Raw genomic sequence first — 17,736 nt, forward strand, 5'->3', positions numbered from 1 at the left:
CTTTGACCTTCAGCTTCCCCTCACGGACTCGGCACGGCTCAACCTAGACTGGTGGCTCCTCACGTCCAATTTGAACTGCGGGGTTCCCCTGGAGGTTTCCGAATGGGCGGTGGTAACTACGGATGCCAGTCTATCCGGTTGGGGAGCGTTGTGTCAAGAGAAGTCTGTGCAGGGACAGTGGTCGGCAGAAGAGGCTAGATGGTCGATTAATCGCTTGGAAACCAAAGCGGTCCGGTTAGCCTTACAGGCTTTACTCCCTCTCCTGCAGGGGAAGTCTCTCCAAGTTATCTCCGACAACGCAACTGTGGTGGCATACATCAATCGCCAAAGCGGAACTGAGAGTCAGCCGGTTGCGGGGGGGGCGCAACTGTTGATTTGCTGGGCGGAACAGCACCTGCCCAGGATTGCAGCCTCTCACATAGCCGGAGTAGACAATGTTCAGGCCGATCTCCTCAGTCACCGCAAACTAGATCCAGGGGAATGGGAGCTCTCTCCCGAGGCGTTCCAGATCTTTTGCGACAAGTGGTCCATTCCACGGATGGATCTGATGGCAACTTTCCGCAATGCCAAAGCTCCTCATTTCCTCAGTTGACGCAGAGAGCCGGGAGCCGAAGGAGTAGATGCCCTGGTTCTCACCTGGCCAAGAGACATTCTCCTGTACGTGTTTCCGCCGTGGCCTCTCATAGGCAAAGTGCTGCGAAGGATAGAGATTCACCCGTCGGAGGTAATCCTGGTAGCCCCGGTGTGGCCGAGGCGTCCATGGTTCCTGGACCTGGTCAACTTAGTAGTCGAGGGTCCTTTGAGTTTCTGGGTCCTTCCCAACCTTCAACGCCAGGGACCTGAATGTATGGACGAGGCGTATCGCTTTTGTCTCGCAGCATGGCTTTTGAGAGGAAATGTCTAAAGGGCAAAGGATATTCGGACGCTGTGGTCTCTACACTTTTACGGTCACGGAAGCCTTCTACTTCCCTCGCTTATGCTAGGGTGTGGGGGGTTTTTGAGTCTTGGTGTGTCGAACACACAGTGAGACCCTTTCCGGCTTCAGTGTCAGATATCTTGTCATTTTTGCAGGCTGGCTTATCTAAGGGCTTATCAAGCAATTCCTTAAGGGTGCAGGTGTCGGCCCTAAGTTGCTTTCGGGATAAAGTTCAAGGACTACCACTAGCGGCTCATCCGGACGTGGCACGTTTTCTCCGGGGGGGGGGGGTGTGTGAAACATTTGCGCCCACCAGTTTGGAATCCGTGTCCTTCTTGGAACCTTAACCTGTTTCTCAGGGCATTATGTGCGGAGCCATTTGAGCCCCTGAAAAGGGCAACTTTGAAAGACCTTACCCTAAAGATTGTTTTCCTTGTGACTATTTCATTGGTCGCCGGGTGTCGGAGCTTCAGGCGTTATCTTGCAGGGAGCCCTTTTTGAGAATTACGGATTCGGAGGTCTCTTTACGGACGGTTCCCTCATTTCTCCCTAAGGTTGTCTCATCGTTTCAGCTCAACCAGTCGGTGGAGCTCCCATCCTTTCCAGATTTAGATCGTTCCGATCCTAAATCCAGAGAATTGAGAAAGCTGGATGTGCGTCGCGTTCTGTTGCGCTATTTGGAGGCTACTAATTCCTTTCGTGTTTCGGACCATCTGTTTGTGCTTTGGAGTGGTCCTAAGAAGGGTCATAAAGCATCTAGAACAACGATTGCTCGCTGGTTAAAAGAGGCTGTTAGCTCAGCGTACTTATTACAGAGCCATCCGAGTCCAGTGGATGTTCGAGCACATTCTACCCGTTCACAAACAGCTTCGTGGGTGGAATGCCAACTACTGTCATCGCAAGAGATTAGTAGGGCAGCTACTTGGAAGTCCTTGCACACCTTTGCTAGACATTATCGTTTGGATGTCCAGGCCCCAGATTCTGGAGGTTTTGGCGCTGGTGTGATTCGAGCGGCTCTCTCAGGGTCCCACCCAGGTTAAGAGCTCTGGTACTTCCCAGGAGTCTGGACTCATCCTAGTACGTACAGGGAAAGGAAAATTGGTTCTTACCTGCTAATTTTCGTTCCTGTAGTACCATGGATCAGTCCAGAGTCCCGCCTGGGTTGAGAGTCCGCTCGTTCTGATGTATATTACTAGGCAGAGTATTTTCTTACATGTTCAGTAGTTTTCGCTGGTCCTATTCCTTTTGAGGTTTGTGAGTTAAGTGGCGAGGTTTCTCTCCCCCTGGTTGGGGTGGGGGTGTAGTTGTTTGATGCTACTGTTTAAGAGTTATGCTTTGATACATGGAAATACAGACAGACTGTGGGTGGCATCTTGGGGTATAGGGCAGAGTCCTTTAAAACTTCTGTCTCCATCTGCTGGTGGGGAGGCAAAACCCAGGAGTCTGGACTGATCCATGGTTCTACAGGAACGAAAATTAGCAGGTAGGAACCAATTTTCCTTTGCTCCTCCTTACTGTGTCAGTCTCTGCTCATCTCCTTCCTTTACCCTTACTGCCATCGTCTGTATCTGGCCCCACACATTGTTTTGGCTGCATCGCTTCTGGTAAGAGATTCCAGGCACTCACCACGCTCTGTGTAAAGGATTTTCCTAGCGTGTAGCCAGATGGACTCAGGACCAATGGGTTATGCTCCCCTGCCAGCAGACGGAGACAGTCGGATTTCAAAGCAGACGTCACCCTACATACACCCCTGCAGTGACCTCAGTCCTTCAGTATCTCTCCATCTCCAGCAGATGGTAGACGTACTTCTTCCTATGGGGATTGCTGTGCATTTTGGAAGGAGAAATTCTACATTTAAACTGGAGAAAAAATTGAGCCCCGCTCTCCTGCGGTGATACCTAAAGATCCCTCTCCTAGTTGAGAATTCCTGAGACGATTTCCGAGATCCCTCAGATTTGTGCCTTGGTCCGATAGCCGGTTCCCGGCAAGGACTTTGCTGCTTAAGCAGCTGAAAGGCAGCGGGTGCAGGAAGCCGAGCGCGGCGGTAATGGCCGAAGCCCTCTCCCCCTGCAGCCTGAGACAGTCTCTGTACTCAGCCGGTAAACGCTGAGCCCAAGTAAGTAAAAAAATTTCAAAAAGAGAGAAGAGGATTTCCCGTTATGCCGCGTGGTGTGGCGTGCAGGGTTTGCGGGGAAGCGCATGCGATGGTGTGTGCACTCACTGCCTCGGGGGGGGGGGGGGGAGGGTTCGGCGAGTGCAGCTAAGGGAGAGAGATCAAAGAAGCCCTGTGAGCATGGGAGGCTCTCTGCATTGCAGCAGCCCCCGGAGGACCCCTTCCCGCTGGGCGTGGGAGTGGAGGCCATTTTGTCCACATTCAGGGCTGCCGCCTCCATTATTGCCGCAAGCTGGGGCTTCTGGCAGGGGCCGGGTGGCCCATACTGGCTCTGAACCAGGCAACGGAGAGCCTGAGGAGCTCTCTGATCTTCCTCCTCCTCCTCTTCCTTTGCCTCTAATTTCTTGCGCCTCATGCAGAAGGTGTTCAAAGCCAGCAAGTCAGCCAAGCAGCACCGGGGCAAGCCTACTAAGAGGGCAGGAATCCTGTCAAGCACAGGGACCCGAAGCAGCAGCAGATGAGGTCTTCTCTGCTCGCGCTGATAGTGGACACCTCCTTGGAGGGTTCGAAGCTGGATGATCTGCAGGAGCAGGACCCCCGGGACTGGATCCTGTGCTGAGTCCTCAGGATCTGGACAGCGATTCCTCACAGACGGCTGCAGTCGGGGGAGATGATCCCAAGGTGGTCTGACTGTTCCGCAGGGAGGAGCTAAGCCTGCTAATTTCAGCAGTCTTGGAGGAGCTGGGTATTGACAATCCTCCTGAAAGCTCGGAGCTGAGCGCAGTGGACCCAGTTATGGTGGGGCTCCGAGGTCCCACCAGGGTGTTTCCCTTCCATCAGTCTATGACTGCCTTGCTTTTCTGCGAGTGGGATACCCCAGACACAGAGCTGAAGGTCACGCGTGCCATGGTCAAGTTGTATCCGTTTCCGGAGGAAGAGCCTGACCGGTCACTGGCGCAGCCATGCTCAAGGATCTTCAGGATAGAAAGCTGGAGAGTCACCTTAAAAAGATTTGAAGTGTCAGCGCTGGGTGTCCGAGCTGCTATGTGTAGCAGTTTTATGTTGAGAGCGGACCTACGCTGGGTTCAGCAGCTGCAGATGGACAGGTCTTTATCACCTGCGGAGTCCGGTCAGGCTGAGCGGCTGAAAGTTGTCGTGGCCTATAGTGCGGAAGCTCTTTATGTGACCCTCTATGTACGTCTTCCAATCCATGGTAGCAGCAGTGTCAGCTTGCAGACTCCTCTGGTTGAGGAATTGGGCGGCGGATATTTTCTCCAAGACGCAGCTTGGTTTGCTGCCTTTTAAGGGGAGGCTGCTTTTCGGAAAGGAGTTGGAAGAGATGATTAAGTCCCTCGGAGAGAACAAGGTGCATAAATTGCCAGAGGACAAACCGAAGGCTTGAAATTCCTTTCCCTCTTGCCCTTGTTTTCGTGGAAATCAGCAATTCAGGTCCTCCGGGTCCTCTGTGCGGCAAGGTGCCAGTAGGCAGCAGTCGTGGAACCAGTCCTTTCGTGGCCGCCGGCATGGAAGAGATAACTCTTCCCAGGGGCAGGGCAGAGTTAAATCTCAATGAGGCGAGGCCGGCTCACTCCTCAGTGCCCGCAATAAGGGGGCACGTTGGTTCTGTTCTATGAGTGGGTCAAGATCACATCTGACCAGTGGATCTTAAATGTCATAGAAAAAGGCTTTGCTTTAGAATTTGCTCGGCCTCTCTGAGATCGTTTATTGCTTTCCCCATGTTCCTACAAGCAGAAGAGGGTGGCGATTCGGAACACTGTCCTCCGCCTCCGAGACATGGGAGCCATTGTGCCGGTGCCTCTGGCAGAGCGAAGAAGGGGTTGTTACTCCATCTATTTCGTGGTACCAAAAAAGGAAGGTACCTTCCGTCCCATTCTGGATTTAAAAAAGGTGAAAGGTCTCTGCGAATTCCCCGTTTCCGTATGGAGACTCTGCGGTCCGTCATTGCATCAGTTCACAGAAGAGAGAATCTTGCCTCTTTGGACCTGACAGAAGCATATCTGCACATAGGGATACGGCGCGATCACCAGAGATATCTGAGGTTCATAGTTCTGGGGGAGCATTGCGCTCTGCCTTTTGGATTGGCGACAGCTCCCAGGACCTTTACCAAGGTCATGGTCGTGGTGGCAGCAGCTCTCCGCAAGGAGGGGGGTTCTGGTCCACCCCTACTTGGACGACTGGCTGATTCGAGCGAAGTCGGAATCCTCGTGTCAAGCAGCGGTGGATTAAGTTCTCCAGCGCTTGGTGATGTTGGGATGGATTGTCAATCTGGCCAAGAGTCATTTGGTTCCTTCCCAGAGATTGGAGTTCCTGGGGGCACAATTCGACATGAGCATGGGGAAGGTTTCCTCACCGAGGAAAGGATTGTCAAGTTGCAAGCTCAGGTTCAATCGCTGTTAGGCAAATCGTTGCCCCGAGTATGGGACTATTTGCAGGTGCTCTGATTTATGGCATCCACCTTGGACTTGGTACCATGGGCGTTTGCTCATATGAGACCTCTACAGTCTGCCTTACTATCCCGTTGGGATCCGATGTCCGAGCTTTTTCATCTGTCTCTCCCCTTCCCGGACTTGGCAAGATCCAGTCTCTGTGGTGGTGGCTTCAGCTGGACATGTTACGAAGGGGAGTAGACCTGGATGTCACGTCTTAGACAGTTGTTACCACGGATGCCAGCCTTTCCAGTTGGGAAGCGGTCTGTCAGGAGAGATCAGTGCAGGGCCAGTAGTCTCCAGAGGAGGCCTCATGGTCAATCAACCAGTTGGAAACCAGAGCAGTGCGGCTGGCTCTCCAAGCCCTCCTGCCCCTGGTCAGGGGAAGGTCAGTGAGGGTGTTGGACGATGCAACCATGGTGGCATACATCAATTGACAAGGCGGAACGAAGAGCTGTGAGGTGGCCCAGGAGTTGGTCGCCTGGGCCGAGCTCAATCTGGAGAGATTGGCAGCATCCCACATCGCAGGCGTTGACCATTCAAAAGCTGATTTTCTGAGCCATCATCACTTGGATCCTGGGGAGTGGGGTTGTCGGACGAAGCATTTTGACTCATTTGTCTCAGGTGGTTTGCTCCTTGTGTGGATCCGATGACATTCCACAACGCCAAGGCTCCTCGGTTCTTCAGCAGGCGCAGGGAGATGGGTGTGGAAGGAGTGGACGCCTTGGTCCTGCCCTGGCCGGTGCATGTTCTCCTGTATGTCTTCCCGCCATGGTCCTTAGTAGGCAAGGTTGTGCGCCGCATCGAAATCCACCCGGGCGAGGTGGTTCTCATGGCTCTGGTGTGGCTGAGACATCCGTGGTTCACAGATCTGATCAACCTGGTGGTGGACGGGCCCCTGAGGTTGGGGCACCTCTCGAATCTTTTGCATCAAGGCCCCGTTTGTTTCGATCAGGCAGATCGCTTTTATCTAGCAACTTGGCTTTTGAGAGGGAACGTTTGAGGAATGAGGGTTATTCTGATGCAGTGATAACTACCCTGCTCCAGTCTAGGAAGACCTCCACATCTTTGGCGTATGTCAGGGTATGGGGGATTTTTTGAGTCATGGTGGCTTGAGCGCAAAGTGGATCCTCTTCGGGGCTCTGTGGGGGATGTATTGTCCTTTTTACAGGAAGGCCTAGTTAAGGGTTTATCTTTTAATTCCTTAAGGGTTCAGGTGGTGTGGCCCTAGGTTGTTTTCGTGGCAAAGTACAAGGTGTTGCTTTGTCGGCACATCCGGATTTAGCCCGTTTTCTCTGGGGAGTGAAACATCTGAGACCTCGGTTCAGAATCCTTGCCCTTCCTGGAGCTTGAATGTCGTCCTGAAAGCCTTGTATGCTTCCCCGTTTGAGCCTTTGAAGCGGGCGAATTTGAAAGATCTTACTTTGAAGGTGATCTTCCTGGTGGCTATGTCGTCTGCCAGGCGGGTGTCAGAGCTTCAGGCCTTATCCTGCAGGGAGCCCTCTTTGCGAATTTCGGACTCGGGAGTATCCTTGAGAACGGTTCCTCTTTTTTGCCTAAGGTGGTATCATCCTTTCATGTAAATCAGTCGATGGAATTACCTTCTTTTCCAGACTTTCCATCTCAAGAGCTTTAGGTTTTGTTTTTTTTTTGAAACCTTTATTTATTACATTTTCAATAACATGAAACATATCACCAACCATCAGTAAAGCAGGTGTTCAATTTCCCCCCCCCCCCCCCCGTGTTCCCCCCCCTCACCCCGAGCGCTAGTTAGGTTAACAGATAAATAATAATAATAGCACAAACTTCAAATAATAATAGCACAAACTTCAAATTGTGACTTCGTGGATAAACAGAAGAGAATCCTATGCATCTCAACAATAATTGAACATTCGGCATGGGAAATTAAAAGTTCGATATCCCATTAATCATGTTGATCAAATTGATCCTGTGCACCAGAACCAAAGTCCACCTCAGTTCTCCATAGTAGCAGCAGGCCATGCGGTCCCTTGATGGAAGCTTTTGTAGGCAGAAATAGGCAGAGCAAATGGGAGAAACAGACTTTGAAGACTTGAAATTTAGGAGAAAAACTCCAGTGTGACATGGAGAGCACCCGCATAGTCAAACTGAGGAGGCCAGTATTTTACTGCGAGCTCTAGAGTTCAGGGATAATAGATATGGGTTCCATATTTCCAAGTAAAGGTCATAGCGGCGTTGGGATGGCGAAGACTTTGCTGACATATGCTCGAAGATAGCCAGTCTGTGCAGCCTTAACCTCCACTGCGTTAGAGAGGGAGGTTCCTTCGCCAACCACTGAGTGAGGATTGTCTGTGTGGCTAACAAGAAGGCTTTGCATAGGAATTGGCACGTCGAATATTTTGGCGGACTGGCCAGCGTGTTTTTGATGAGATGCAGTAAGCACAGCTGCGGGTGCACAGGCAATGGTAAAGCCAAAAGGCCACTCAGATAATGAAGGAGCTTGGCCCAGAATCTCTGAATTGCCTCACATTCCCAAACATTATGAATCAAGGTCGCATGTTCCGTGCCACATTTAATGCAAGCGGCTGATAGAGTCAATTTCCATTTATAAGCAAGAATAGGCGGAATGTAGAGTCTGTGCAATAGCTTAAACTGGGTTTCCTTAAGCTGTACGTTTTCAACACATTTAGCTATGCTTTTGAACCCATGAGTGATATGAGATGGAGAGATTTGGCAATGCAAGTCTTGAGTCCATAAATCTGCCAGTTTGATAGCCTTATCCGAGATGGTCAAGAGGTTAAGTTTCTTTACCAAAGTAGAGCATTTCCTGGTGATCGATGTAGATGCGAGGAACTGATCTAATGGCTCGTGGAAAAAGGTAGTAGTATGTGTCCGGCTCCTTGTCTGTAGAAAGTGTCGAATTTGTAAGTAAGCAAAAAATGTAGCTGAGGGTAGCTTAAAGCGAGATTGTAAATCCTCAAAGGAGTGGAGATGGTTGCTCACCGGATCCCATAATTGATGCACGTGTTTCAGGCCTGCAACTGCCCATTGTGCAAAAGCTGAAACCTCCCAGCTTGGGGAAAACGCCGGCAAACCCACAATGGTCGCAAAGGTTAAGGTCCCCCAGGTGGTATGAAGTTGTGTGCATAGTCTTTTCCATGCTATTCGACAAGCTGCAAAGTAGGGAAAAGCTTTAATATGCGCAGGTAGTAAAGATTGCGGAGCCACCAGTATATTGCGCAGATCAAAAGGTTTACACCAAGCCTGAAGGAGGGGTCTTGGTATCAAAATCTCCGTGGCAGCAACCCAGTCCTGGAGATGACATAATAACATAGCAACATTATACAAATGTATATTGGGGCACATCAAACCTCCCTCCGACAATGGGCGCATGAGCTGTGGCAGACTGAGCCTGGCCTTTTTCCCTTTCCACAGAAAGCGGCGAAGTGCCTGGTGTAAGTCCGTGATATGTTGACGTTTTATCCATAAGGGCAACATATGTAATATATATAACCATTTTGGGAATTCAATCATTTTGAAAAGTTGTATCCTCCCAGAGAGCGACAGAGGCAGGTCCAGCCAGTCTTTAAGCTTCTGTTTAGTTTTGGCAAGTAGAGGTGGGACGTTGGCATCATAAAGATTGTTAATATCAATCGGAATGTGAATTCCCAAATACTTCATCGTGACCGTCACCCAACGCAGTGGAAAAGCCCCCTTGCCAGCAACTTCACACCTGATTAGTAACATCAATAGCCTCGGATTTGTCTACATTTATTTTTAAACCAGAAAACTGACCAAATAAAATTTGCAGCTCCAGTACCCTGGGTAAGGAGGACAAGGGATTGGTAACAAATATGAGTACATCATCGGCAAATGCCGCGACTTTAAAACAGATTCTTCCCATTTGTAAACCCTCTACCACTGGATCAGAGTTGATAGCCCTGAGAAGGGGATCTAATGTGAGTATGTATAATAAAGGGGAGAGCGGGCAACCCTGTCTGACTCCTCTACTTAACTCAAAAGGGGCAGACAATAATCCATTGGCCACAATGATGGAGTGTGGCTGCTGGTAAAGTTTGGATATATTTTGGACAATCGACCCTTGAAAACCAAATCTTTGTAAAACAGAAAACATGTACTCCCAGTTTACCCGGTCGAAAGCTTTCTCAGCATCAAATCCCACTGCCAGTGCTGGGAGTGCCCGAGTCGTGCAATAAGTCATAGCAGCCCACAAACTTAAAATATGTTTACTGGCTTTCCGGCCTTTAACAAAATCCACTTGGCTAGACGATATGAGAAGGGGTAAGATGGCACTCATCCTGGTGGCAAGAATCCTTGCAAATAGTTTAACATCATAATAGTTTAACACGTCACAATATGGTTTCCGAAAAGAACACAATACGGAAACCCTCCTCACCTCCCTCCTGGATCAACTATATATTGGTTTTGATAAAGGACAGTCATTTCTCTTAGCCCTCCTCGACATCTCTGCGGCTTTTGATACGGTAAATCACAACATCCTCCTAAACCGACTCTCAGACATAGGAATTACAGGCTCAGCCCTCAGATGGTTCGAATCTTTCCTCAGTAATAGAGGCTATAAGGTAAAAATTAAAAACATGGAATCACCTCACACTAATGCTCCTTTTGGCGTCCCCCAGGGCTCCTCCCTATCACCCACCCTGTTTAATATCTACATTCTCCCCCTCTGCCACCTACTTTCAAACCTCAAACTCAAATTTTATATTTACGCAGATGACCTTCAAATTTTAATCCCTATATCCAAATCATTGGACTCAACACTCAGGTTATGGAACTCTCATCTACAAACTATAAACCACTACTTATCCAGCCTCAACCTTGTGCTCAACACTTCTAAAACCGAAATCTTGCTAATTACTCCAGAAGGTAGTCCCATACTTCTCCAATCACAAAATATTCCACATATATCACACGCCAGAGATCTTGGAGTCCTAATCAACAGTCACCTGAACCTAAAGCATTTTATAAAACACACTACTAAGGAGTGCTTTTACAAGTTACAAGTACTCAAAAAGCTCAAACCGCTCCTATTCCACTACGATTTCAGATCCGTCCTCCAAGCCATTCTGTTCTCTAAGATTGACTATTGCAACTCCATTCTGCATGGTCTTCCAGCCTCTACCATTAAACCGCTCCAGCTGCTACAAAATGCAGCGGCAAGGATCCTGACAAACACCAATCGGAGAGAGCATATTTCTCCTATTCTAAAAGATCTCCACTGGCTCCCAGTAAACTTCCGGATCCTCCATAAATCTCTCACAATCATTCATAAAAATATCCACCATCAAACCCCGCTTGATCTGTCTCATCCTCTCAGACTGCACTCGACAGCCAGGCCTTTAAGGGATGCTTACAAGGGATCTTTACACGTTCCTACAATCAAATTAGTGCACCACGCAAACATCAGAGACCGGTCATTCTCTACCGCAGGCCCCTCCATGTGGAACGCCATGCCTCCGGACCTCAGACTGGAGACTTGTCTAACAACTTTTAAAAAGAAACTAAAGACATGGCTGTTCAGCCAAGCCTTCCCCACTACAAACTCCATTCCCTGATCTAGAATTGTACACCACACATCTCTGTAAACAAAATTTTCCAAATTCTCATGCATAATATCCATTAAAGAGAGGTTGGCTCCTTGCCCCCTCCTCTGTATATAGTATTTATTCTATTTTATTGCACTTTATATATTTATTGCTCCGTTCACCCCTTCTTTATTTTCCTACTCCTAGTTAAGGCTTCCTTGTTATAATGTAACTGTATGCTCTGTATCTCTTGTTGATTGGTTAATTGTATATTCTACTTAGTTCATTGTAAACCGAATTGATTTGATTTGTATCAAGAAAGTCGGTATATAAAAAGCCTTAATAAATAAATAAATAAAAATAAATCATAGTTTAAGAGTGAAATTGGGCGGTACGAGGCTGGGCTCAGTGGGTCCTTACCACTTTTTGGAAGTACCGTGATATAAGCCATAGTGGCTTCAGCAGTGAACCCTGCTTGTGCTACCGAAGAGAAATAAAGTTGTAGGGGCCCCGCAACATCGGTTTTCAATAATTTATAATAGTCCGCATTAAGACCATCTGGGCCTGGGGCTTTGTGAGACTGGCTGGCCCCTATCTCATCCCAAATTTCTCTTTCTGTAAATGGGGCGTTCAGGAAATCCAATTGATTCTGAGAAAGAGTAGGCAAGGACAGAGAGCTAAAAAAATTGTCCTCAATTTGCTTCGCTTGGGGCCGTGGTTCCTCTGCAAACAGAGTTTTATAAAATTCCCTGAATAATGCACATATTTTGGGGCCTGACGTGTGTCTAGATCCTTGCGGATCCTTAAGGGCTGCTATAAAAGCTGTTCCCCGATGTGCTCTCACTTGGTTAGCCAACAACTTACCCATCTTATTGCCAAACCTATATAATCTATGGGAATGGAAAAGAATGTCATGCTGTGTTCTCTGATGGATGTAACAATTCAAGGTGGTCGCTAGGTCCCTGTAATTCTGTTTGGATTGGGGAGTGGGATGGGCTATCATGGCCCTTTTCGCCAGGTGAACGGCGTGACCAAGATCAATTAACTGTTTGCTAGCGGCTTTTCGTTGTCTGATAACATAGGCAATTATCTCTCCTCTCATAGTGGCTTTCCCCGCTTCCCATAATAAAGCTGGATTACTTTGATGTTGGGAATTGTGGTACATATAGTTATCCCATTTCTCTTTAAGATATATTTGGAAATCCTTATCCTCAGAGAGATGATCAGGAAAGCGCCATCGCGCCTTAGAAGTTTTTGGGCCCCCAATATATGCCTCTATCCATATTAAAGCATGATCAGAACACTCTGCAGGCCCAATTTCCGCAGTAGCTATTTTGTTAAAGCCATGTGGTGTAGTGAATATATAATCTAGGCGGGACATTGAGTCATGTGCTCGAGCAATGTGCGTGTAGTCTCTCTCTTCTGGGTGTAATATTCGCCAGGGGTCCACTAGGTGCAATTGATTACATAGAAATGGTATCCCTTTTCGGGTGGAGTGCCGAGATTGGGATGATTGATTGGAACGGTCCAGAGTCGGGTCCGCCACTTGATTAAAGTCACCAGCCAATAAGACCAGCCCCCTGCTGTGTTGAGTAATGATTTGGGTTAAACGTGTGAAGAAACTATGTTGGTATACGTTTGGCGCATAAACACTACATAGCGTGACCTCTTCACCGAATAATTTCCCCATAGTGAGCACATAACGGCCCTCCCCATCCGCCAGTACTTGAGTCTCTTCAAACACTACACTCTTCCCCACCAAAATGGCTACCCCTCCTTTTCTGTTCAGTGCAGGAGAATAAAACACCTTTCCCACCCATTCCCGGGACAATTTCTGGCTTTCTGAAGCATTCAGGTGTGTCTCTTGTAGGAAGGCGATTTTTGCCTTGTGCCGCCACAGTGCTTGTAAAACTTTAGCCCTCTTAACGGGCGAACTCAGTCCTGCTACATTCCAAGAGACACAGCGAAGCTTTTCAGCCATAGTTCACCTCTGAGCTGACCATGTAGTGAGTCCTTAGGCCATAAATCAGAGCCGTGGAGCGTACCCCTCCCAGCCTAGAGGTACTGCTACCCGGGTCCCTAAGCCCGTGCTCTGGTACCAACCTAGTCTATGTAACACGTTCCCATATATCCACAAAATATGTAGTGCTATTGCATAACAAGAAAGAGCGCTCCCCCAATATCCCCTCCCCCCCTCTACCCCCCTACCCAACCTTATAGAGGTAAGATCCCCTATCTCCCTCGTAAAACAAAGGACAAAGACCACAATTGTGCCATACCGGCTCCCCCGTCATCCGTCACATATAAAATAATCAACCGGGCCTAAAGCCTAACCAGAAACATACAGAGCTGGAATTCTCTGTTACAAATAGTGTGCAGAGAGAATAATTACAGAAAGTTAAACTGGTAGTTCTTACAGTTCCAGTGTCCCAAAAAATGAGAAGAAAAGTGAGCACTGAAAGAGCAAACGTGCCAGCTTCATTGCGGAGTGGAGTCACTCGCCAGATAATTTTTGGCAGCTTCTACTGAGTCAAAACTTTGCCAGGACCCATTATGTTCCAGCCAGAGTCTGGCCGGATATTGGAGCATAAACCTGATTTTCCTGTTCACCAACTCGGCACACAATGGTGAATACTCTCGGCGTTTGGCAGACACAGCCGCGGAATAATCTTGGAAGATTATAATTTTGCAACCTTCATATGTTAAAGTGGCATTGCGCCGAAAGGCTTGTAGGATCGCGGTTTTATGACAAAAATTTTAAAAAACGTGCAATCACCACCCTAGGCCTCATGGCGTCTGGTTTTTTGATCCCCATTCTGTGCGCTCTTTCCACATTAACACTGCCCAGGAGCTCCGTTAGGCCCAATTCAGTGAGCAACCAGGTTTCCAAAACTTTCGTCAGCTCTCTATCAGGCACCACCTCGGGAAACCCAACAAATCTTAAATTATTTCTTCTGGACCTATTTTCTAAGTCCTCCACTTTATCTTCTAGGGAGTGTACCTGTTTTAGAAGCTTTTCTTGTTTTTGCAGGAGGGTTTGAGTTTCCGTTTCCACATCAGCTATGCGCTGCTGCGTGTCAGCCACTTGAGTTCTTATTTCCTGTAAAGTTTCATTACCGGAGTTAATTTTTTGAGCCAGCTCCGTGAATCGAGGTTCCAAGGCATGTACCACCGCTTTTGTAACCTCTCCCACAAGGTCTGCAGGTTCCGTCGGTGCGCCGGGGCTCGGAGGTCCGGCGGCCATTTTGCCATCAGCCTGCCGACTCGTGATTTTTTCTCGGCGTTGCGGCTTGGACGCCATCCCGGATTCACCGCTGTTAAAAAAAAGAATCGAGGGTGGTTTGATGTGGATGTATGTCCGCTGGAGCCGCCACGATGCACGTAGAAAGCGCCGGTTTAAGGGCTATTTTGGACGGGGGAGCCGGGAGCGCGGTGAGCGTGCTGCCTACCCACTCATCAGGTCACGTGGTCTCCGAGCTTTAGGTTTTAATAACAAAAACTGGCATCTTCTCCTCTGGGTTTGCTTGAAAGGTCGGAGAACATTTGAACTTTACAGTTCAGAAAGAGCTCAGTTCAATGTGCAAAATATTTTTTGAATATCCATTCCCTTTCAGAGTCAAGGAAAAATGTAACAATCAAAGTTGAAGGTGTAGCCAAATTTTCATCTGATTGTTCCTAAACTGCCAAAATGTGCATCTTAGGTGACTCAGTAGGTAGTAAAACGTGCATGATGCTATTCTGCAATGGCCTCTTCTTTAACTGGGGAGCCTGGTGGTTTTGGCGAAAGTGTACTCCGAGTGGGATTCTCGCAGTCCCACCCCATTTAGGGCAGCTTGGGTACATCCCAGCAGTCTGGACTGATCCGGGTACGTACAGGGAAAGGAAAATTGGTTCTTAGCTGCTAATTTACGTTCCTGTAGTACCACGGATAAGTCCAGATGCCCGCCTGGTACAGGAAGAGGGGGTATTGGAGAGTCCACTTAATCACTTGTTGTGTTCCTATGAAGAATGGATCAGGTTCTCGATAATCCTACACTGGGGGTTGGTACAGGCAATGTTCATTTTCTTGTAAGATAGTTCATTTGGTTCTTAAAAGGTTTTTTGTATCTGGTTTGGGTACAGTTCCATACTGGCAGACTGCAGGTGGCACCTCAGGTTAAGTGGCAGAGTCTGTCAAAATTTCTCTGTCTCCATCTGCTGGATGGGAGTAAAAACCCAGCCGTCTACTACAGGAGCGAAAATTAGCAGGTAAGAACAAATTTTCCTATTGGCAGCCTGCAGCTCTCCCTTCTGCTTTATCACGCTGACTGGCAGCCTGCAGGTCTCTCTGCTGCTTTATCATGCTGGCTGGCAGCCTGCAGCTCTCCCTTCTGCTTTATCATGCTGACCAGCAGCCTGCAAGTTTACAGGTTTACTGGTTTACAGGTTGCTTCATCACACTGACTGGCAACCTGTAAACCATTTTATGTGCCTTTCCAGTTAGATGGCTACCCTTTTTTGTCCCCCTAACTAATAAGTGGCTATGGACTTTTGTGCCCCAGATGCAGGATTTTACACTCTCTTGCAGTAAACAAATCATACTAACCTGGAAAAAAAACCAACCCTATCTCCTGGTTCTTCTTGATCTCTGTGCGGCGTTCGACACGGTAAACCATTCAACACTTGTAGAGCGTCTTGCTGACATAGGCATCAAGGGAACGGTCCTCAACTGGTTCAAGTCCTTCCTGTCTAATAGACATTTCAAGGTAAAGATAAACAACAAAGAATCTCCTCCGTCCTCTCCAACTAGGGAGTCCCCCAAGGTTCCTCCCTCTCACCGACCTTTTTCAACATTTACCTTCTCCCGCTCTGCTATCTACTCACCAAGCTAAAGCTAACTCATTACCTCTACGCTGACGACGTACAAATTCTCATCCCGATCACAGAATCCTTATTCAAAACTATGACACACTGGAACAATTGCCCGCAATCGATCAATCGTCTGCTCTCCAGCCTCAACCTAGTCCTTAACAACAAGACGGAGATCCTAATCAGCTCACAAGATGACAACATCGGGCTTCTCAACCCATCTGGCACCCCCTATCAACCATCCCAAAATTAAATCAATCTCCTTATGTTAGAGATCTAGGAGTCATTCTTGACAATCAGCTAAACTTAAAAAATTTGTAAACCCCACCACCAAGGATTGTTTCTACAAACTGCAAGTCCTTAGAAAGCTGAAACCACTACTTCACTTCAATGATTTCCGTATGGTACTACAATCCATCATCCTATCCAAAATCGACTACTGCAACTCCCTTCTGCTTGGGCTCCTGGCCAGCACCATCAAAACTCTCCAGATGGTTCAGAACTCCGCAGCCAGAATCCTTACCAACACCAACAAAAGAGAAACACATTACCCCCATCCTTAAGAACCTCCCCTGGCTGCCCATTAAATCCAGGATCCTCTTTAAAGCTCTCACAACTATCCACAAAGCCACGCACAACATCTCCCCACTCCACCTAAGCTCCCAACTGCGTCCACATACATCAACCAGACCGATCAGGGGAGCATACAAAGGCACACTCTACGCCCCCCCAGCAAAACCTTCCCTAAGGAAATGCGCCCTATCTACAGCAGGCCCCACACAGTGGAACGTGCTCCCTCCAGACATCCAACAAGAACCGTGCCACTCGATTTTCAGAAAGAAACTCAAAACTTGGCTTTTCTGCCAAGCTTTCACAGGAACAAAATCTCCTTGTTCACATCCAACTTCTTCGGTCCTCTGCTTATTTTCACTTTTTTTTTTTTTGTTGTTCAACATAAAAGTTTACTGTAACTTAAAAAATAGGATCCAAGGCAAAACAGCAAAAATCATAAGCATACAAAGAAGAATGAAAACCCCAAGGCCACAAACTTTCTCCATCTTTGACCTCTGAGTCACTGTCCCTTTCCCAGTGTTGTGGAAAAGAAAAATCTCTTCTCCAAGTAGGTAGGGAAGTGGCGGTGGTGCCCCCCCCCCCCCAATCCAAGGTAAAATGAAAATCTTCTCAAAAACTGGTTCTCAGGCGCCCACTAACCCTACTCTTCACTGGACACAGGGCAAACGCGGCTGCCTTTCCAATCCCCTCAGGTAGGGGTGTTTGCCCTCCTGAGCTGGGAGCAGGTCAAGAAAACAACCAACTCTCTTTAAAGACAAAAATCCTCTCCTCTCAACTAGCGGGTCATTTACTTTTACTGTTTAAACTTAAGGCTGCTCTGGGCACGATGTTCCCTACTAGTATTCTCCTATGTAGGTTATCCACACCCCATTATCATTGCACAACAAACTATTTTATGTAGTTAACTGTTTGCTTTTCTGGATCAATACTTAACCTAGCTAGAATTGTTTCCCCTATCCCAGTTTCTTGTACTCCTTGTTCCATGTACCGCCTCCGGGCGAATTTCTCTGTTTCAACGTTTCAATGTAAACCGATGTGATTTGTATGTCATACAGGAACACCGGTATATAAAAATTAAAATAAATAGTAAAGCACAGCTTCTGAACCTTGGATCCATCCCTCCATATTTGCTTCCAGTTAGAACAAGAAGATCTCTTTCTGTTATTGAGTGTCGCTGAGTATTGTTTTACTGATTGAGAGGAGAATCTGTTTCAGACTTCTATAATGAGCAGTGCTGGTAGACCGTGTTATGTGCGGTGGATACGTATCTCAGTGCTTTATCTGTAACGGGCA

General features: G+C 47.9%; 1 protein-coding gene across 1 annotated transcript in view; it reads left to right on the forward strand.

The window, feature by feature from the left end:
- The window catches only part of PRPF6 (pre-mRNA processing factor 6), a 127,447-nt gene that overhangs the window by 57,769 nt on the left and 51,942 nt on the right, over positions 1–17,736 (forward strand). The window lies entirely within an intron of this gene.

This window comes from Rhinatrema bivittatum, chromosome 8 (assembly GCF_901001135.1).
Source record: "Rhinatrema bivittatum chromosome 8, aRhiBiv1.1, whole genome shotgun sequence".
In the NCBI taxonomy this organism is placed as follows: domain Eukaryota; kingdom Metazoa; phylum Chordata; class Amphibia; order Gymnophiona; family Rhinatrematidae; genus Rhinatrema; species Rhinatrema bivittatum.